Raw genomic sequence first — 22,885 nt, forward strand, 5'->3', positions numbered from 1 at the left:
GGTGTTTTCTGGTTGAGTGACCAAGTGTCTCTTCATAGGCAATGGTTATGGAGGCCTGTGGACTGTGGACATTCTGCGTCTCAGGAATATCAAGGCACGCCAAATTAGCTATGAGGCGCTGGCTGTATAGGGTTCTCTTAGCTGAGTCCTTAAGTGCCCCAGCATTGACTTTTTTGCGGCACTGCTTCTGCTGCCCCCTCCGCTTTGGGGCTATGTTAATGTCGATGATGGATCGGATTAGGTGGTGGTCCATCCAGCAGTCGTCAGCTCCTGTCATGGCGCAGGTGATACGCACATCCTTGCGATCCCTGGCTCGGATGATGATATAGTCGAGCGAGAGTATTGCCACGATGCCTTGTATTTGTCCCTCTGGCGGAACAGGGTGTTGGTGATGAGGAGTTCATGTTCTAGACGTTTTGTCAGGAGTAGGGTATCGCTGGTGTTGGCTTTCCCTACCCCCTCTCTGCCAATCACACCTCCCCAGAGGGTTGTGTCTTTGCTGACCCTGGCGTTGAAGTCATCTAGGAGGATCAGTTTGTCGCCCGCGGGGACACAGGACAGGGATTTTTCGAGGCTGGAGTAAAAACCCTCTTTGGCCTCATCTGTTGCATCGAGTGTTGGGGCATACGCACTGATGACTGTGGCGCATTTGTCCCAGAATAGGGTGAATTGAAGAGTCATGAGGCGATCATTAACCCTGCAGGGGGAGTCTTTGAGGCGGTCGACCAGCTAATTTTTGACGGCGAAGCCGACTCCGTGAAGGTGACGTTCTTCCTCTGGTTTTCCTTTCCAGAAAAAAGTGTAACCTCCACCGTGTTCTTTGAGCTGGCCTTCCACTGCCCACCGGGTCTCGCTTAGGGCGGCGATGTCGATGTCGAAGTGTCTAAGTTCCCGGGCAACGATGGCGGTGCGGCGTTCCGGCCTGTCGCTGTTGGAATTGTCCATGAGGGTCCTGACGTTCCGGGTCCCAAACTTCATACTGAAGGGTGAAAGATGCCTGTGCAGGAGTTCTTTTAACGTGGAGTGGTCGTTGCACACCGACCACCACACGGGCTTAGCTGAGCAAGGTCTTGGTCCAGTGGCAAGTAGGTCCAAGACGACTGGAGACCAGGGACTGCTGTGTCGGCCTAGTTTCCCACAGCGAGATGTTGGCTGCAAGCTTGGCATTGAATAGCCCCCTTGGTGGTGGGTGGTCCGATGCTTGATTGAGGTCCAGCCATCGTTAAGGTCCAGCTGAATGCCGCTGGAGGGAAGAAGGCCTGCCGCTTTAAAAAGTCCGTATTAAAATATTAAAAGGAAACATTAAAACATTAAAAATGTTAGACTAAAATGAAAGACTAAAAGGCCGGGTGGGTCGGACTCCCGGTGTTTGGGTCCCAGTGTCTCTCGGGGGCTCCCGGTGTGACAGGCTCCTGGTGTTTGGTTCCCAGTGTGTCGGACTCCCGGTGTCTGATTCTCAGTGTCTTGTAGTAGCAGGAACACTAATCAACCAAACTTCTCCACCTCGGATGATGTCCCGGTGTAGGCCGCAAGCCGCAAACAGGAGTTCTTTTGGCCCGGGATAGAAGCAGGCCGGTGCGGAGTCCTTTTGGCCCGAGTTAGGTGTGCTTCATCAGGCCTCCGCTTCTGACGTCCTTTCCTCTCCAGTCCCGACCTCCGCTCCTCTCCGGACCCGACCTCCGCTCCTCTCCGGTCCCGACCTCCGCTCCTCTCCGGACCCGACCTCCGCTCCTCTCCAATCCCGACCTCCGCTCCTCTCCGGACCCGACCTCTGCTTCTCCCCGGTGCCGACCTCCGGTTCTGACCTCTGCTCCTGACCTCCGTGTAACCTAACTTAGACAAAGCTAGACAAGCATATGAGGGAGAAGGGAATAGAGGGTTATGCTGATAGAGTTAGATGAGGAAGATGTTTTATAAATACATTAAGAGCAAGAGGATAACTAAAGAAAGACTAGGGCCTATTAGAGACCATGGGCCCGAAATCGGTGAAACCCAAGGGAACGCCAATGGCTGCCAAGAGACCGGGCAGTATTTTTCCAGGAAGATTCCACTAAAAGTGGTGGCAGTACCGCCCGGCGGCAAAATAACGGCTTACACCATCAAACTGGGCGGCAGCGGGCAGGAGCTCTCAATCTCGGCGGCAAAGGCTCTTGCCGCCCAAGTGCCGGTGAGGATGGATTCGGGCCCAGGGAGGGTGGAAGTCCTGAAAATAAAAATTATTGTGAAGAAAAAAAACACTGGAACACCTTCAGGGGACCCCATCCAGGTAAGTCGCTGTAATAAATTTTTTAAAAAAGGTTTTCACTAACCTTTTATTGCAGGTCTTCGTACTTACCGTCGGGATTAGATCTGCCTCCGTGCAGCGTTCCTTCCCCCTGCTGGCGCCAAATCCCACTGAGTCCGGCCCGCACCAATCTGGCAGCTCGACGGGCGGGAGGACAGTTACGCTACTTGGCCGCCAGCAGCCGTCAGTGGGCGATTCCCGGCGGTACTCTCCTCCCACCCGCTCCAGGCCAAGTGGAAACTGGCACAGAGGGATGACCGGAGGCAAAACTCGGCAGCAGTGGGCGGCATTGGGCAGTAAGGCCACCAATATCGGGGCCCATAAAGTTAATCTGTGTGTGGAAGCGGAAGACGTGGGTATGGTTCTGAATGAAAACTTTGTGTCTGTTTTCACAAAAGAGAGGGGCGATGCAGACAATGCAAGCAGGGAGGAGGAGTGTGAAATATTAGATGAAATAAACATAGTGAGAGAGGAAGTATTAAGGGGTTCAGCAGCTTTGAAAATGGATGAATCCCCAGGTCCAGATGAAATGTATCCCAGGCTGTGAAGAGAAACTAAAGAGGAAATAACAGAGGCTCTGACCATCATTTTCCAGGTTACAGGTGTGGTGCCGGAGGGCTGGAGAACAGCTAATGTGGTTCCTTTGTTTAAAAAGGCAGAAAGGGATAGACCAAGTAATTACAGGCCAGTCAGCCTAACCTCAGTGGTGGGAAAATTATTGGAAAAAATTCTAGGGACAGGATAAATCGTCATTTAGAAAGACACGGATTAATCAAGGACAGTCAGCATGGATTTGTTAAGGGAAGGTCGTGCCTGACTAACTTGATTGAATATTTTGAGGAGAGAACAAGGAGGATCGATGAGTGTAGTGTATATGGATTTTAACAAGGCTTTTGATAAGGTCCCACATGGCAGACTGGTCACAAAAGTAAAAGCCCATGGGATCCAGGGCAAAGTGACAAGTTGGATCCAAACTTGGCTCAGAGGCAGGAAGCAAATGGTAATGGTTGATGGGTGTTTTTGTGACTGTAAGGATGTTTCCAGTGGGGTTCCACAGGGCTCAGTACTGGGTCCCTTACTTTTTGTGGTATGTATCAATGATTTAAACTTGAATGTAGGGTGTACGATTAAGAAGTTTGCAGATGATACTAAAATCAGCTGTGTGGTTGATAATGAAGAAGAAAGCAGTAGACTGCAGGAAGATATCAATGAACTGGTCAGGTGGGCAGAACAGTGGCAAATGGAATTCAATCTGGATAAGTGTGAGGTAATGCATTTGGGGAGGGCTAACAAGGCAAGGGAATACACATTAAATGGTAGGACACTGAGAAGTGTAGAGCAATAAAGGGAACTTGGAGTGCATGTCCACAGATCCCAGAAGGTAGCAGGTTAGGTAGATAAGGCGGTTAATGCAATATATTCTTTACGACATCACAAAGCACTTAGGAGTGCTGGCCAGCACCACCACGGACATGGGGAGAAGTGGTGCAGTGATGCACACCGTTGCGAAACCACGGAAGGGCAACTCGATTGTAGGAAACCACTCCACTCCACAGCGTGGTCGCCAATTTCCAGAGGTAAGAGGCCTTAAGGAAAGGGGCAATTTCAGCCCCATGGACTTATTTAAAATCAACCATAACCACAGGTTTTCTGTTTCGAAGAGGATACCTTTGCTCTCGAACAGAACAAAGGTGTCGAACTTAGACTCATTCTAGACTGATCCTGAGAAGAGTTTTTCTCCAAGGGTAACCCTTGATTTACATTTTGACTCTCAATTCAGACAGTTTGTTTGTGTGACTCGGACTCAGACTTAAATTCTGACATTCTCTTGGATTTGTTTCTAATACATCTGATGTAGGATTTGCTACTTGAAACATGACTATCTGACTCATCAGAAATAATCGAATCATTCCAACTTTCAACTCCTTCCAATCTACAAGTAAAATATGATCAATGTGAACAAACCTAACCTTTTCATGTTCAAACATCTTGATCAAATATAAGCGAGGACCACATATCTTCGCTACTCTTCCTGGTAATTACTTTAACCATTTATGGTGATGGTTCTTCACTCTAACCTTCTGATTCAATTTCAAACTTTTCTCTCTTACTCTACCTCTATCATGATTCTCTTTCTGTCTTAATTGTTACCCTTCTACTGGCTGTGCCAAGTTTGGCTTCAACAACAAGAATCTGGTTCGTGGCTACCATTTGAGAAACAACTCTGCTGGTGTTCTACCAATAGTTGTATGAAGAGTATTACGATAAAGTAATCAAAAAATTTACCAATTGTAGTCCAACGACAACGGCCGTTTCTTTGGATTTGGATCCAACATTTGTTTGATGAGAGCACATTTTACAGTTTGTACTGTGCGCTCTGCTGCACCATTTGAAACAGAGTGGTACAGTGGAACCTTGGTATGTTTCACACCATTTCTGCTCATGAACTGCGCAAATTCTTCTGAAAGAAATTGCGGCCCATTATCAGATACAATTTCTTCTGGGAGGCCATATGAAGAAAACAATCTTCGCAAATTGTCTAGTGATTTACTTGTTATTTTCCACTTCAGAAACACCTCTACCCACTTCGAACGGCTATCAATCACAATGAACAATTGTCCTTCTAGCTCAGCAAAATCTACATGTAACCTTTGCCACACCCTGGGAGGCCATTTCCATGGCTGTAATGGTACTGGTGGTGGTTGCTTGCTTACCGATTGACATGTTGTACACTGACTCACGCTGTGCTCTATATCTTTAGCTAGACCTGGCCGCCATAAGTAACTGCGTGCAAAATGCTTGGTCAAGCACATTCCCACGTGCTGGACATGAAGATCTCCTAACAATTTGGACCTGATCTTATTTGGAATAACTACTCTTGCACCCCACATGATACAATCTTTATCCACTGATAATTCATTCCTACGAACGAAGTATGGATGAATATCTTTCTCTGATACTTGGTTTGGCCAGCCATTTACAATGTAATCATACACGTTTGCTTTAACTGGGTCACATTTGGTTTCTCTATCAATCTCTTCAGCTGTGACTGGCAGTTCATCAATGTATTGGTGGTACATTGGGTGTAATGTATTGGCATGGATTGAAAATTGGTTAACTGCCAATTTAAAACCGAGTTGAGAAGGAATTTCTTCTCCCAGAGGGTTGTGAATCTGTGGAATTCTCTGCCCAAGGAAGCAGTTGAGACTAGCTCATTGAATGTTTTCAAGTCAAAGATAGATAGATTTTTAAGCAATAAGGGAATTAAGGGTTATGGGAGAGGGCGGGTAAGTGGAGCTGAGTCCACGACCAGATCAGCCATGATCTTATTGAATGGCGGAGCAGGCTCGAGGGGCTAGATGGCCTACTCCTGTTCCTAATTCCTATGTTCCTATGACAGGAAACAGAGAGTAGGAATAAACGGGTCTTTTTCGGGGTGGCGGGCAGTGACTAGTGGGGTACCACAGGGATCAGTGCTTGGGCCCCAGCTATTCACAATATATATAAATGATTTGGATGAGGGAACCAAATGTAATATTTCCAAGTTTGCTGACGACACAAAACTCGGTGGGATTGTGAGTTGTGAGGAGGATGCAAAGACGCTGCAAGGCGATTTAGATAGGTTGAGTGAGTGGGCAAACACATGGCAGATGCAGTATAATGTGGACAAATGTGAAGTTATCCACTTTGGTAGGAAAAACATAAGGACAAAGTATTATTTAAATGGTGATGGTTTGGGAAGTGACGAGATACAGAGGGACCTGGGTGTCCTTGTACACCAGTTATTGAAAGCAAACATGCAGGTGCAGCAAGCAGTTATGAAGGCAAATGGTATGTTGGCCTTCATTGCAAGAGGATTTGAGTACAGGAGCAAGGATGTCTTACTACAGTTATACAAGGCCTTAGTGAGACCGCACCTGGAATATTGTGTGCAGTTGTGGTCTCCTTACCTGGGAAAGGATATACTTGCCATAGAGGGAGTGCAGCGAAGGTTCACCAGACTGATTCCTGGGATGGCTGGAATGTCGTATGAGGAGAGATTGGGCCAACTAGACCAGTATTCACTAGAGCTTAGAAGAATGAGAGGGGATCTCATAGAAACATATAAAATTATGACTGGATTGGATAGACTGGATGCAGGGAGGATGTTTCCCTGGGCTGGGAAGTCTAGAACAAGGGGTCACAGTCTCAGGATACGGGGTAGGAAATTTAGGACCGAGATGAGGAAAAATATTTTTACTCAGAGGGTGGTGAACCTGTGGAATTCTCTACCACAGAAGGTTGTGGAGGCCAAGTCACTGAATATAGTTAAGAGGGAGATGGATAGATTTCTAGAAACAAAAGGCATCAAGGGGTATGGGGAAAAAACGGCAATATGGTGTTCAGATAGAGGATCAGCCATGATCAAATTGAATGGCGGTGCACTCAAAGGGCCGAATGGCCTACTACTGCTCCTATTTTCTATGTTTCTATGTATGAACAATCGAACACTTCTTCTCTATTGGGTGTAACTTGTGATGGGGATGGCAACCTGGACATTGCTTCAGCATTACTGTGATCAGCTGATCATCTTTACTCAATGTGCATTTGGGCTGCAGCTAAGGTTGGAACTGGGGATTTTGAATGGAGGATTGCTGTCAGGGACTTATGGTCAGTAATGATGGTAAACTTATGAAAATACAAGTATTTGTGGAACTTCTTGACCCCTAAATCAATACAAAAGTTTCCCTTTGGATCTGTGCATAATTATGCTCTCTGGCACTGAGAGTGCTGAAGCAAAAGCAATTGGTCTCTCCTCCCCACTAACTGATACAAGAAAGTTCGCTGCTCCCACTCCATATGGAGAGGCATTACATGCTTGCTTGCTCTCCTTAGATACATCATAGTGACTAACATGGTACTTACTACCAACTGGCTTTTACACTTCTTGTACGCTGTGTCGCATTCTTCTGACCACTTCCAATTGACCTGTTTTTCACGAACTCATTCAGTGGATGTAATACAGCAGCCAAATTTGATAGGAACTTCCCACAATAGTTCAAAAGACCCAAAAATGATCGAATTTCAGTGACATTCTTGGGAGTGATTGCATCCAGCTTTCCCTTGGTTGAATATAAACCATCTTTGTGTACTCTGTGCCCTAAGTACTCCACTAAGTTTTGAAATAACTCACACTTGAGAGCAGTCATTCGTACTCTGTGCTTCTCTAGCCATTTGAATACTTCATTCAATATGTTATTATGGATTTGCCTGTTTGGTGCTGAAATGAGTATGTCATCTAAATAACATACTACCCCTTCAGTGCCTTGCAAAATCTGGTTCATCACCCCTTGAAATATAACGGGGGCTCTAGACACTCCAAATGGTAGCCTATTAAATTGATATAGGCCTAGATGAGTATTTATAGTCAAGCATGACTTGAACTCCTCATCTAGTTCAAGTTGTAAGTAGGCATTCGTAAGATCCAACTTTGAGGAGATCTGACCACCTGGCAACGTTATGAACAAATCTTCTACATTTGGCAGTATTGGGTTGATTACTCTCTAGAACCTGGTTTATGGTTACTTTATAATCACCACACAATCTTACCTTACCATTTGACTTAGGTACAACAACAATGGGTGTAGCCCAATTACTTAGATCTATCTTAGAGATAATATTCTCAGTTTCTAGTCTTTTGAGTTCTTGCTCAACTTTCTCCTTGAGTGCATATGGTACAGAATGTGGTTTGCAGTAAACTGGTCTAGCGTCCTTCTGTACTCTGACACTTGCCTTGAAACCTTGGATCAGACTGCCTGTTTCGCAGAACACCTTCGGATACTGCTTGATGCATCCTTTGATACAAATCTCATTTCAACATGACAAATCACATTCCAATCCAGCTTTAGTGATCCTAACCAATTTCTACCTATCAAGACAGGCTTGTCTCCTGCGACAACTGAGAGAGACAAGCTCTGACACTGATCCTTGTATTTCACCAGTGCGGTGATACGTCCTACCACAGGGATTTGTTCTCCTGAGTAGCCTTGCAGCTCTATCTTCGATTTCTCCATCGAAAATTCACACAACTTGTCGAGATATCAAGATATAGCGATTCCGCTACTACACTCACGAATGCACCAGTGTCGATTTCCTTGGGTATCCTGATTCCTGCAATGTCTACTTGGATGACGATAGTTTGTGATTCATTGTTAGATACCACCATACTCCTAATGACATGTATCTCCAGAAGCATCTGGCCCTGTTGTTTCTCTTCAATACTATGTAGTCTCTGACGATTTCTACTTTATAGCCTTCAAAGTTGGTTTACTCTTAAGTCTGCATGCCTTTGCAAGATGCCAAGTTTTTTTGCAGAAGAAACACTCTGCCCTCACATATGGACAGCTTTAAGTAATGTGTTGTCACAGACAGTGATAGCACAACTTCAATGTACTATTACCTTGGCCAGTTGCGGAGGCCTTGGGGCCCAACTGCCTTTTACTTCTAACCTGCAGGCGATTCACCTCGGTTGTCTGACGACTGGAAAAACTCGAAATTCTCGGGAGTATTGGTCGGCCATATCCCTCAACATAGCTGTCTGACAATCTAAATCAAAAGTCTAGTTTGGGGTTGTCAAAAACTTCCTTCTGATTGCTTCATTTTTCACCCCACAAACAATGTGATCACACAATGCTCGGTCCTGAAAGTGTCCGACATGACAGTGAATGGATAGCTTTTTTTAATGGTAAAATGTACTCACTAATATCCTCGTCAATGAATTGATCTTGCATTCCAAAACGATAATTTCAGCAATTTCCACGAGCTCAGGACTGTAGTGTTGTTCTAACTTGGTTAGAATCTGCGTTAGTGGTGTGTCCTTCGGCTTGACAGGAACAAACACATTTTTCAGTGTTCCATACACCCTGGGGCCTGCTCCAGTCAAGAAAATAGCCTGTTTTCATCATCGGGGACTTTGACGATACCACTTGCGGTGAAAAACATTTCTAGCCGCTCCACATACGTGTCTCGGTCGCAATGGAACCCACCCAAGCATCCTATTATTCCCATAGGTGCGGTCATCTGGACTCTGCCAATGTCAACAGTGTGCTTGAAATTTACCTTGAATTTTTGCTGTGCTGCAAAACAAAGACTCTCTCAAAGTATCTCTGTTGTTTGGCTAGACAATCCATCAACAAAAATTTCAGCTAGGATTCCGATTATTCTAGCTTCATCGCCGATGTAATATATTCTTTACGACATCACAAAGCACACACACACAAGATGGCTCCATTACATCATGTGACTATTATTGTATTTACAACAGCAGTTGCATTACCACAGTATCCATTAGGTGGAGCTCTATATTACAGTTAAGAAGGCATATGGAATACTTGCCTTTATTAGCCAAGGCATAGAATATAAAAGCAAGGAGGTTATGCTTGAAAACATTAGTTAGGCCACAGCTAAAGTACTGTGTACAGTTCTGCTCACCACATTACAGGAAAGATGTGATTGCACTAGAAAGGATACAGAGGAGATTCATGAGGACGTTGCCTGGATTGGAGAATTTTAGCTATGAGGAAAGATTGGATAGGCTGGGTTTGTTTTCTTTGGAACAGAGGAGGCTGAGGGGAGACCTTATTGAGGTGTATAAAATTATGAGGGACCTAGATAGAGTGGACAGGTTGGATCTATTCCCCTTAGCAGAGAGGTCAACAGCCAAGGGGCATAGATTTAAAGTAATTGGTAGGATGTTTAGAGGGGATTTGAGGGGAAATGTCTTCACCCAGAGGGTGGTGGGGGTCTGGAACTCACTGCCTGAAAGGGTGGTAGAGGCAGAAACCCTCACCACATTTAAAAAGTGCTTGGATGTGCACTTGAAGTGCTGTAACCTACAGGGCTACGGACCAAGAGTTGGAAAGTGGGATTAGCCTGCATAGCTATTTGTCGGCCAGCGGGACACAATGGGCCGAAATGGCCTCCTTCCGTGCTGTAAATTTCTATGGTTCTATCTGCACAGACAGTCTTTGCCCTTCAGTATTATAAATATTTCAATTAGATCTCCCTTTGCTAGAGTAAAAAGCCTCAGCTATAGATGACACTGTGCTAGCTATTTTCAATGTAAAAAATATTACACTGTGTAACACTGGGCCTGCTTGTTTCGAATTTTAAAAATTATGTTTAAATCCTTATTTTAGATATTAGAAATTTTAGTTACTGAGGAAAAAAATGGTAGATAAAAAAAAAATTCAGACCTGGTAACAGATATTGAAGAAGGTGCAAGACCACAGGAAAGCAACCAAGATAAAGATGATGATGATGCTAGGTAGATGTTGTGGGAGGCATATTTAGACTATGCCTGACTCCCTCACATCAGTGTTTACAAGCACACCCATGGCTGAACACAACCCAGCAGAGGCATTTAGTGAGCCTGAGGAGGGAGCAGTGACTGAATCGTTGATCAAGAAAAGCAAATTTTAGTTCCAAAGGAACAGCAGGAATCTGGCTCCCAGATGGCCAGGATGCTCTCAATGGGAAATGCTGTGAAATTGGGAAGCTGTGTCGTCTCTGGTGCTATTCAGTGGGAATTGAGTACTGGGCCTGCTCAATAATGCATCAGTTGCTACATCTATAGAAAGCAAATTGGTCAATGCTGCACATGATTTTTATGCTTGCCTGGAAAGAGAGGGAAGCAGAAAAGTTGAGAGGAGTCAACAGTATAATAACCTTCTAAGGGAGGCTGACAGCAAGTCTCTTTGCAGCAGATGGCACAGTTGTGAGCCAAGCTTGTAGAGGCAGTATCCTTAGGTTATTGCAAGATAGTTGTGCCTGGGGCTTTGTGCCTGGTAGCATAATGATGGGTGTGGGCTGTCTTGATCTGGTACCAGCTGATCTCCCGAGCATGCCTTATTTCATATTGCACAACATTAACCATTAAACACTAGGGGGCGGAAATTTACCCCCACCGGGAATGGGGCGCACCTACTGTTTTTGTTGTGTTTTGGCCACCGCAATGGATGCGGCGGCCCAGCCTGCGAAATTCAGCTCTTTGTCATTTTTTTCGATCAGGGCGGAAGTCGGCCAAAATGGGGACCGGAAGTGGAGGTGGGACGGATTCTCCACCGCTGTCAGTCATCAGCGCCGGGCTGGCGATGTCATCGCGCCGGTGAGTCACAGCGTCGCTCCCCTTCAGTTAAAGGGGAGAACCACTGCGAGCACTGCATATTTTTAAGTTGGGTCCACTGAGCGACCAGGGATGGTTTCGGCCGGGCCAGCGGTCTGGCACCCAAGAGGGGATGGCAGGTTTTCTGTTGGCGGCCCGGCCAAACCCGGGGGCATATTTGTCGGGCCAACCTAGCATTCGGCCAAAAAAAATAATAAGATGGCGGGCGTGGCAGTGTGCCTGCCCCTTTAATGGCAGCCGCACCGCCGTTTTACACACCGTGCACCGGCAAAAAAGCTGTTGGGAGCACCAGCCAGCGGCCGGAAGACTTTCTCAGCTGAGTTTCGCTTCCGGGGCGGGATATCGGTGGTGCGCGCTCTGATGTCGCACTTAGGATGCTTCGGCTGCAGCGTGGCGGAAGTGAGGGGAGTGGGTTGGATATGGTCACCGCCGGAAAAAACCCTGAGGAGAATTTTACGAGCATCGGTCAGTCCGCCGCAAGTCGGCAGCCAGAGGCCTTATCGGAAGGCTGAATTTCGGCCCCTATGACTGAGCACTTTAAAAGAACCGCCCCCCCCCGAAATCATTATTTTTAGGTTAATTTGCAAAATGGCACTGGACTGTGGCTTGCAAGTAGATGGAGTGAAAGTGCGTATTTCAAGAGCCACTTTACAGATCCTATTTTTCTATAAGGAGCTTCCTATTTTGCTGAACTATGAAAAATGCTTTATTTACAGCTTTACAATGATTTTACAGACACAAATTTGGTTGCTATTCTAATAACATAAGCATCTTATACACATTTTGGTTAAAAAAAAACAAACACCATCTATAGGCACTACATTGCATTGTCTTTTTCGGCACAATTCCCCTGACATCGGCGTAATCGGCCCTAATTTTAAGCTCAAACTGCGTTCAGCGCAATTCAAGGGCAGAATTTTCCGGTGGGCGAGGCGGAGGAGAGGGTCAGCGGGTATGGTCGGTGACGGGTCGGGTGGGAAAACTGTTTCTTTTGACAGTGGGTCGGGACCCTGCTGTTAATCTGCTGCCACGTGCCTTTCCCAAACGTCGGGCCTGTCAGCTGAGCAGACCCGGCACGAAGCAGCGAGGGAGGTAATTCAGGTCATTAACACCTTGTTTACAGAAAATTAACAACTATTTTGAGCTCACATTCAGAGTTTACCAGGTCGCCCACTGGGTCCATGCTACTCGGGGATCACGTCAGGTAAGCAGGGCAGGAGTTGCATGGCCATGGGATCATCCCATTACTTGACAGCTGCAAATGTGCTATAAAAGCTGCCATCTCACAGCTGTTCACTTTCCAATCCCCAGAAGCTGTTGCTAACTCCATTTGGAAGACAGATTGAGCTTTATGCAGGTTGCAGGTGTTTGGAGCAAACTCTCTATCCAGTGCCATCTCATTGGAACAACCTCTCTCACCATTGACAGATTGCTTCTTGTCATCTCAAATTCACCTGCCATCTATTACATCAGAATGGGTACGGTTTATACTGTCCCACCTTGGTCCTCAGAATATCACCAGGATCAGCCCCAACACCAGCAGCACCAGGCACACCAGCAGCACCAGCAACAACACCAACCTTCTCCGCAATTACCTGATGCTGCACAGGACACAGGGTATCAGCACCCGACCACATTGCTGCCCGGGATGCCAGGGAGAGCCTCACCATGGCCACATTTACTTCACTTGATGCTGTACACCCTGACTGCCACATGATGCACCAGGTTGGCACCACCCCACACCAACACCATAAAGCATCCCTACAATGTCCAAGCCATTCCTTTCACACTCATCACCATTGTGGAGGGGGGGGGACCCTGATGTCTCACCATTCACTGCAACTCACTAAAACCACTTCCAATGGTTCACACAAATTTGACCAAGAATGGAAAGAGTTGAAAATAAAGATTTCAATATTTGACAGCGCATTAACAGAAACTTCACATGAACATTGGTGAAAACACACAAGTGCCTACCATTGTGTGTTGTTATTTGGTATGATTGGACGAGGATGAGTGTGAGTGTGAAAAGTGGCTAGTGAGATGGGGAACTGATAAGGTAGATAGAGAGGGATGGGTGGAGGTGCAAGGTAAGTTAGTGTGAGTAAGGATGTGCAAAGATGGGGAAGGCAGAGTGATGGGGATGTGATGAGTGGCACAGCAGGATGAGGTTGAGTGTGGCTTTGCAGTAATGTTTTGTGATCCACTGAGGTCATTAAAATTTGCGCCACTGCAGCCTGGTCCTCCTGACCACATCCCTGCTTGTGCCCTCCTGTACAATATATGCAACCAGGCTGTGTTGGTCTCCTCGGGAAGTCTCTTTCACCTGTTGGAAGGGAAGAGAACCTCCCTGCGTGCTCTGGTTCCCTCAGTAAACATATGGAGGGAGTTATGGGAGAGCCTAGGTGCAGCAAATGTCAAAATGTATTTGCGCATGGTCCCCTTAAGGAAACCGGCTGTTAACGGCTCATCAAATGACATCATCAAACCTGCTTCCTTCAATTGGCTGGCAAACGTGCTGGACAGTCTTAACAATCCCAATCAGGGGAAAATAATTTTGGACAGAGGGCTGGAGCCAACATCGAGGCCGGGAGCGACCATCGACGTCGCCCGCCACAGACCCGCCGAGGTTGGTCAAATCCAGCCCCAAGTTTCCAAAACTTTTGCGCTAGTTTTAAAGACATTGCGCTAGAAGCAGGCCCCGCACACAAATCTGGCCACACCCCCAGGGTGACTGAATCACGATTCGGAATTTGGGGTTTCCACTAATTATGCTCGCTTGCAAGCCTTTGTGGAGTCCCTAAAAACTAAGCTGGATCTTTTGGACACAAATAAACTAATAAGTACGTTTTGAAATGTTCTGATTTATTTTTTTAACATTTATCAAGGAACTGACTACAGTACCCCACTCTAACTAGAAAAGAGTTTTGTATTTAATTTTAATGTCATTTTCAGTCATTTACTCACAGGTGGTCAATTTAAGGTGCTTATTTTTGTGCAAAATCCATTTTCAGTTGTATTAATCAAACTTTACCAAGTTACCACTCTTAAATATATCATGGAATATTTTTTAAAGCAAATTTTTAAAAAAATGACATTTGTGCTGGCACTCTGGCTCTGATAGTGAAGGCATTTCAGCCCAAACTACAGGGCCAAAATTGCCCCCCACCTTAAGGTCCATTACCGCCACTAAGAGTCGCAAATGGGGCGGTAAGGCTTTTCCGACCTGGGGCAGGCAGATGGGCCAACCCACCAGAAATTGCCTCCGGGCCGGGAGCGACGGAAACGGGTTCCCGTCCCACCCGCGTTCCCGCCCTGTCGGGCACACGCCGACCCCTTTCCGCCCCACAAGGGAAATTGCCCCGCGGGAGCAGAGCAGCCTCCGCTCGGTGCTCCCGACAGTTCTTCCCGACGGGAAGCTGCCGGTGACTGGGCGGTGCGTCCGCCCTTAAAGAGGAGGGTGCTCTGCCGTGGCCGCCATTCTATTTTAATGATCAGCCCGACAATGGCGGCCATGCGTTTGGCCGGGCTGCCAACAGGCAACCTGGCAACCCCTCTTGGGTGCCAGACTGCTGGGTCGGCTGAAGCCCTCCCTAGTGGCCCAGTGAGTCATCATCAGAGGCAGTCCCTCGAAATCGAGGAAGACTTACTTCCACTCTAAAAGTGAGTTCTCAGGTGACTGTACAGTCCAATATGGGAACTACAGTTTCTGTCACAGGTGGGACAGACAGTGGTTGAAGGAAAGGGTGGGCGGGGAGTCTGGTTTGCCGCATGCTCCTTCCGCTGCTTGCGCTTGTTTTCTACATGTTCTCAGCGACGAGACTCGAGGTGCTCAGCGCCCTCCCGGATGCTCTCCCTCCACTTTGGGCGTTTTTTGGCCAGGGACTCCGAGGTGTCGGTGGAGATGTTACACTTTATCAAGGAGGCTTTGAGGGTATCCTTGAAACGTTTCCTCTTCCCACCTGGGACTTGCTTGCCATGTAGGATTTCCGAGTAGAGTGCTTGCTTTGGGAGTCTTGTGTCGGGAATGTGAACTATGCGGCCCGCCCAACAGAGCTGGTCGAGTGTGGTCGAGTGTGCTTCGATGTTGGAGATGTTGGTCTGATCGAGAACACTGACGTTGGTGTATCTGTCCTTCCAGGGGATTTTCTCGATCTCTTCTTGATCTTCCTTACTGCAATGCTCCCTTCACACTCAACAAGCTCCCCGCTGGATTGGAACTAAACTATAGAACCAGTGGGAACGTGTTCGACTTTCATCGCCTCCAGGCCAGATCCAAGACCGTCCCATCCTCTGTCGTCCTACTACAGTACGCGGACAAAGCTTGCATCTGCGCAGATTCAGAGACTGAAATCCAAGTCATCATCAACATCTTCATCGAGTACGAAAGCATGGGCCTTACACTAAACATCCGTAAGATAAACCCTCCACACAGCACTGCCCCCCAGTCATCAAGATCCACGGCGCGGCCCTGGACAACGTGGACCACTCTCCATACCTAGGGAGGCGATTATCAGCAAGGGCAGACATTGACGACGCGGTTCATCACCACCTCCAGTGCGCCAGCGCGGCCCAGTGGGTGCCACTAAAGTGACTGTAGAGCTCATGGCTGCCCTCCCCTTTAACTGAAAGGGAGGGACAATGCCAAGCATCAGCGTGACATGGCACGTCTACGTCGGGCTGAAGTCAACCTGACCCACATCCGCCTCGCAGCTGGCCAAACACCGCCCTGACCAAAATTGAAACAAAAAGAGGGCAAAATTCCTCTATTCTCCACCCCAAGGATTGGGGCGGAGAATAATCATTTATTTCGAAAGGGTCGTCCCGTTTGGTGCGATGGGCAATTTCAGCCCTAAATCTACCCCTGCAGAGTCCACTGCATGGCCGCTGACCCTGCTTGTCTTTGTTCGCACTGAGCTCTTTCAACTACTGGAACTCTGCTGAAATGTGACTTCTATCACCTGGATTGCTCTGCCATTGAGGGCTACGCTGCTCTACTGACCATACTGTCCGTGGCAGGCCCCTACATCGGTGGCGGGTCTCGGCCTTGCTGCTGGCTCTAGTCCGCTGTCCCAAATGATTTTACATTAATTGGGCTTGTTAAGCCCGCCCAAAGCATTTCCCAGCCAATTGAAGGGAGCGGGTCTGATAAGGCATCATTAGTTGCTTTCCTTAAAGGGACCATGCGCAAATGTAGTGCAGTGTTTGATGGAGTGATGATGATGTATGTAGATTTTAGCAAGGCTTTCGATAAGGTCCCACATGGCTGACTGGTCACGAAAGTAAAAGCCCATGGGATCCAGGGCAAAGTGGCAATTTGGATCCAAAATTGGCTCAGAGGCAAGAAGCAAAGGGTAATGGTTGATGGGTGTTTTGGGCTGTTTCCAGTGGTGTTCTGCAGGACTCAGAACGAAGTCCCTTCCTTTTTGTGGTCTATATCATTGATTTAGACTTGAATGTAGTGCGTATGAGTAAGAAGTTTGCAGATGATATTAAAATCAGCTGTGTGGTTGATAATGAAGAAGAAAGCAGTAGACTGCAGGAAGATATCAATGAACTGGTCAAGTGGGCAGAACAGTGGCAAATGGAATTCAATCCGGAGAAGTGTGAGGTAATGCATTTGGGGAGGGCTAACGAGGCAAGGGAGTACACATTAAATGGTAGGACACTGAGAATATAGAGGAACAAAGGGAACTTGGATGCATGTCCACAGATCCCTGAAGGTAGCAGGCCAGGTAGATAGAAACATAGAAACATAGAAAATAGGTGCAGGAGTAGGCCATTCGGTCCTTCTAGCCTGCACCGCCATTCAATGAGTTCATGGCTGAACATGCAACTTCAGTACCCCATTCTTGCTTTCTTGCCATACCCCTTGATCCCCCGAGTAGTAAGGACTTCATCTAACTCCTTTTTGAATATATTTAGTGAATTGGCCTCAACAACTTTCTGTGGTAGAGAATTCCACAGGTTCACCACTCTCTGGGTGAAGAAGTTTCTCCTCATCTCGGTCCTAAATGGCTTACCCCTTATCCTTAGACTGTGACCTCTGGTTCTGGACTTCCCCAACATTGGGAACATTCTTCCTGCAGCTAACCTGTCTGAACCCATCAGAATTTTAAACGTTTCTATGAGGTCCCCTCTCATTCTTCTGAACTCCAGTGAATACAAGCCCAGTTGATCTAGTCTTTCTTAAAAGGTCAGTCCCGCCATCCCGGGAATCAGTCTGGTGAACCTTCGCTGTACTCCCTCAATAGCAAGAATGTCCATCCTCAAGTTAGGAGATCAAAACTGTACACAATACTCCAGGTGTGGCCTCACCAAGGCCCTGTACAACTGTATCAACACCTCCCTGCTCCTGTACTCAAATCCCCTCGCTATGAAGGCCAACATGCCATTTGCTTTCTCAACTGCCTGCTGTACCTGCATGCCAACCTTCAATGACTGATGTACCATGACACCCAGGTCTCGTTGCACCTCCCCTTTTCCTAATCTGTCACCATTCAGATAATAGTCTGTCTCTCTGTTTTTATCACCAAAGTGGATAACCTCACATTTATCCACATTATACATCATCTGCCATGCATTTGCCCACTCACCTAACCTATCCAAGTCGCTCTGCAGCCTCATAGCATCCTCCTCGCAGCTCACACTGCCACCCAACTTAGTGTCATTCGCAAATTTGGAGATACTACATTTAATCCCCTCGTCTAAATCATTAATGTACAGTGTAAACAGCTGGGGCCCCAGCACAGAACCTTGCGGTACCCCACTAGTCACTGCCTGCCATTCTGAAAAGTACCCATTTACTCCTACTCTTTGCTTCCTGTCTGACAACCAGTTCTCAATCCACGTCAGCACACTACCCCCAATACCATGTGCTTTAACTTTGCACATTAATCTCTTGTGTGGGACCTTGTCGAAAGCCTTCTGAAAGTCCAAATATACCACATCAACTGGTTCTCCCTTGTCCACTCTTCTGGAAACATCCTCAAAAAATTCCAGAAGATTTGTCAAGCATGATTTCCCTTTCACAAATCCATGCTGACTTGGACCTATCATGTCACCTCTTTCCAAATGCACTGCTATGACATCCTTAATAATTGATTCCATCATTTTACCCACTACTGAGGTCAGGCTGACCGGTCTATAGTTCCCTGTTTTCTCTCTCCCTCCTTTTTTTAAAAAGTGGGGTTACATTGGCTACCCTCCACTTGATAGGAACTGATCCAGAGTCAATAATGTGGTTCAGAAGGCATACGGAATACTTGCCTTTATTAGCCAAGGCATAGAATACAAGAGCAAGGAGGTTAGGCTTGAACTGTAAAAAAATACTAGTTAGGCCACAGCTAGAGTACTGCATACAGTTCTGGTCACCAAATTACAGGAAAGATGTGATTGCACTAGAGAGGATACAGAGGAGGTTTACGAAGATGTTGCCTGGACTGGAGAATATTAGCTATGAGGAAAGATTGGATAGGATATGTTTGTTTTCTGTGGAACAGATCGAGGCTGAGGGGAGACCTTATTGAGATATATAAAATTATGAGGGCCTAGATAGAATGGATCGGATGTACCTATTTCCCTTAGCAGAGGGGTCAACAAGGCAGCATAGATTTAAAATAATTGGTAGAAGGTTTAGAGGGGATTTGATGGCCAAAATGGTCTCCTTCCGTGCTGTGACTTTCTATGATACTATGATTCTATGAAATGTAGTTTGATGTTTGTGCTGTCAGTGTTCTATAGCATTGAGGTGCTTTAAATATTGACAATCACTGCACAGGTGTTCACAGCTGCACCCAGGCTCTCCCATGAGTCGCTCCATATGCTAATGGAGGGAGTCACAGCACGCAGGGAGGTTCTCTTCCTTTCCCATGGGCGGAAGGACCCTCCCCAGGAGACCCAACACAGCCTGGTTGCACATTGCACAGGAGAGCACAAGCAGGGATGTCATCAGAAGCACCTGGCTGCAATGGTGCAAACCTTTCAATGATCTCAGTAGATCATGAAACGTTAGTACAAAGCCACACTCAACCTCTTCCTGCCGTGCCCCTGATCACATCCCCATCACTCTACCTTCCCTACCCTACTCCTGCATATCCTTACTCACACCACCTCCACCCATCCCTCTCTATCTACATTATTGCTTCCCCATCTCACTAGCCATCCCTCACACTCACCCTTATCCTAGTCCAATCATACCAACTAACAACACACAAGGGTAGACACTTTTTGCAATCTTCATGTGAAGTTTCTTTTAATGTGTTGTCAAATATTGAAACCTTTATTTTCAACACTTTATATTTTTGGACAGATCTGTATGGCTTAGTGAGTTGCAGTGAATAGTGAGACATAACAGTACCCCCCCGCAATGGTGCAGACTGTGAAAGGAATGGCTTGGTTATTGCAGGGATGCTTTATGGTGTTGGTGTCGGGTGGTGCCAACCTGGCCATACGAGTCTACAGCATCAGGTGATGTAAATCTGACCATGGTGATCATCCCTGGCGTCCCGGGCAGCAATGTGCTTGGGTGCTGATGCCCTGTGTCTTATGCAGCATGAGGTGATTGCGGAGAAGGTTGGTGGTGTTGTTGGTGCTGCTGGTGTTGCCGTTTATTGTGGTCCGATTCAGAGAGCCAAGGTGAGACAGTGTAAATGGTTCCCATCCTGATGGAATAGAAACCAGTTGAAGGTGAGATGACAGAAGCATTCGTGACTGGAGAGGTTGCTGCAATGAGGTGAGCCTGGATGGAGAGTTTGCTACAAAGACTTGCAGCCTGCATAAAGCACAATCTGTCTTCCAAGGGGAGAAACCAAAAAGTCTCTGGGTTTGGAAAGTGTAAATTGTGAGGTTTTATACCAGTTTTAAAGCTGTCACCGATCATCTGCTTCAATGGCCACTCAACCTCCACCTCGGATGAACAGACGGGGTCCAGGAGCAGTGTGAAACCCGAGGGCCACCTGGTAAACAGTGAGTAAAATATCATCGGCTTCTAAACAAGACAATAATTGGTTCAATTGTCTCCCCCACCGCTGCGTGTCGGATCTGCTCAACGCTGAAAGGTGCGTGGCGGCAGGTTTTACAGCAGGATCCCGACCCACTGTCAAAAAAAAACCTTCACCCCCCCCCGACCCGCCACCAAATGTAGCCCGCTGACCCCCCCCCGACAAATTCCCCCCCTACACCACGTTCCTGCTTTGAACGATACTGGATTATACCACTATGCTTCTGCACTGGACTACACTGTCAGACTTACTTGCTGTGTCTCTAAACTCTGCTGCTAAAAGATACATATTTTAAATAACTTTTAAACTGCGGCTGACTCTGCTGAACTGCTTCTACCGCTTTGTTGCTTTCCAGCTAGCTGCTGCACTTCCACTTGCTGGCCGGTGACTCGTTCTGCTGGTCTTTCAGCTTTGCGGGTCGCTGGCTTGTGCTTTTACATTTTCTCCACCACTTTGTTCTCCACCTTGCCTCAGTTTCGGCCACCACCTTTCTGCACTGCTACCGACTCTCATTCCTACAGCAACAACCTCCAATCTCGAACCCTCGACCTTCAAGTAGCTTCTGGACTTCACTCGCCTGCTCCACCTGTCTCTGAATTTGGACAGCGGTTCGTCGATGCTCCGTGCCGGCCCCATTCTGCTTACGTCGGCTTTGTCCCTCCATGGGACCTCTGACTTTGACCCTAGTCTCCCGACTATTGTCTCCAACTTATTCCCTGCTACCAGGAAATACGTATCCCATTAATTACTACATAACCAGGCCTATATAACCTGAGCTTTTCTCTGTGTCGCTCCGGACCCAAGCCCTTCATTTCTTTTTCCACTTTACTCCCCCTTTCCCTTTCTCTTTATCCATCCCGGACCGTTCTCTCCTGTCATCATGCCTCCTTTCATCTCTCCTCTCTCGGATACTCTGCCCGCTCAAATCCCGACCTCAATCCTTCATTACTCTTTGACCTTCCTACTCTCCTGCCGCCGTCCCAGGCTTGATTCTCTCTTGGATAACCCTACAGCTTCCCTCTGTGCCTCTCTTGGCATCCTCTGAAGGGCCTATCGAAGCACTCGTCACTGCCTCCTTATGAGCAGCAACCCCAACTGTCCCAACCTGCTCTCTTGCCGACCTTCCAGCCCAGCTCGCCCACAGGGTGCTAGTCATGCTAATCTCCTCCCCATCTAACTCACCACTTCCAGTGCTGATCCTGTGGATGCTGGCAGTGGGTCAGTCATCACCGACCCTCTCCGCATCTCCCTACAGAATGTCTGTTCAGTTGCGAACAAGGCCCTTTGCCAGCATGAGCTTATCACGGAAAATCCACGGTGCGGCCTTGGACAATGTGGACCACTTTCCATACCTTCGGTCGCCTGAGGAAGGGAGTGTTCAAAGACCAGTCCCTCAAATCTGGCACCAAGCTCATGGTCTACAGGGCTGGAGTGATACCCGCCCTCCTGTATGGCTCAGAGTCATGGACCATATACAGTAGACACCTCAAATCGCTGGAGAAATACCACCAATGATATCTCCGCAAGATCCTGCAAATCCCCCGGGAGGATAGACGCACCAACATCAGTGTTCTCGATCAGGCCAGCATTGAAGCACTGACCACAGTCGTCCAGCTCCACTGGGCCACATTGTCCACATGCCTGACATAAGACTCCCAAAGCAAGCGCTCTACTCGGAACGTCTACACGGCAAGCGAACCCCAGGTGGGCAGAGGAAACTTTTCAAGGATACCCTCAAAGCCTCCTTGATAAAGTGCAGCATCCCCACCAACACCTGGGAGTCCCTGGCCAAAGACCGCCCTCAGTGGAGGAAGAGATTCCGGGAGGGCGCTGAGCACCTCGAGTCTCGTCGCCAAGAGCATGCAGAAATCAAGCGCAGGCAGCGGAAGGAGCTTGCGGCAAACCAGACTCCCCACCCACCCTTTCCTTTAACTACTGTCTGTCCCACTTGTGCCAGAGACTGTAATTCTCGTATTGGACTGTACAGTCACCTGAGAACTCACTTTGAGAGTGGAAGCAAGACTTCCTCGATTTCGAGGGACTGCCTATGATGATGATGATCATGGATGATTGCCCTGACATAACTTGGCTGAGGGGTGATGACACCTTACTCTTAAATGAAGCCTCCTTGCTTGGTTATACCATCCACCACTTGCCCCACCCAGACCGCCATGGAGGTGTAGCTCTCATGACCAAATCACACCTTAGTCTGCCCCTCTATTCCTCCGGCACTTTCTCCTCCTTTGAGCATCTCACCCTATTGCACCCCTCTCACCTCGCATTTAAAATTCTCCTTCTCTACCCAAGTACCATAAACATTTTATTACCGATATTTCTTCACTACTTTCCTCCCTCTGCCTCTGCACCGAGTGACTGCTTATCCTCGGTGATTTCTGTGGTGTCCCTGCACCTTGCTACTGAATCACACGAGGCATG

The sequence above is a fragment of the Pristiophorus japonicus genome, chromosome 6 (assembly GCF_044704955.1).
Source record: "Pristiophorus japonicus isolate sPriJap1 chromosome 6, sPriJap1.hap1, whole genome shotgun sequence".
NCBI lineage: Eukaryota > Metazoa > Chordata > Chondrichthyes > Pristiophoridae > Pristiophorus > Pristiophorus japonicus.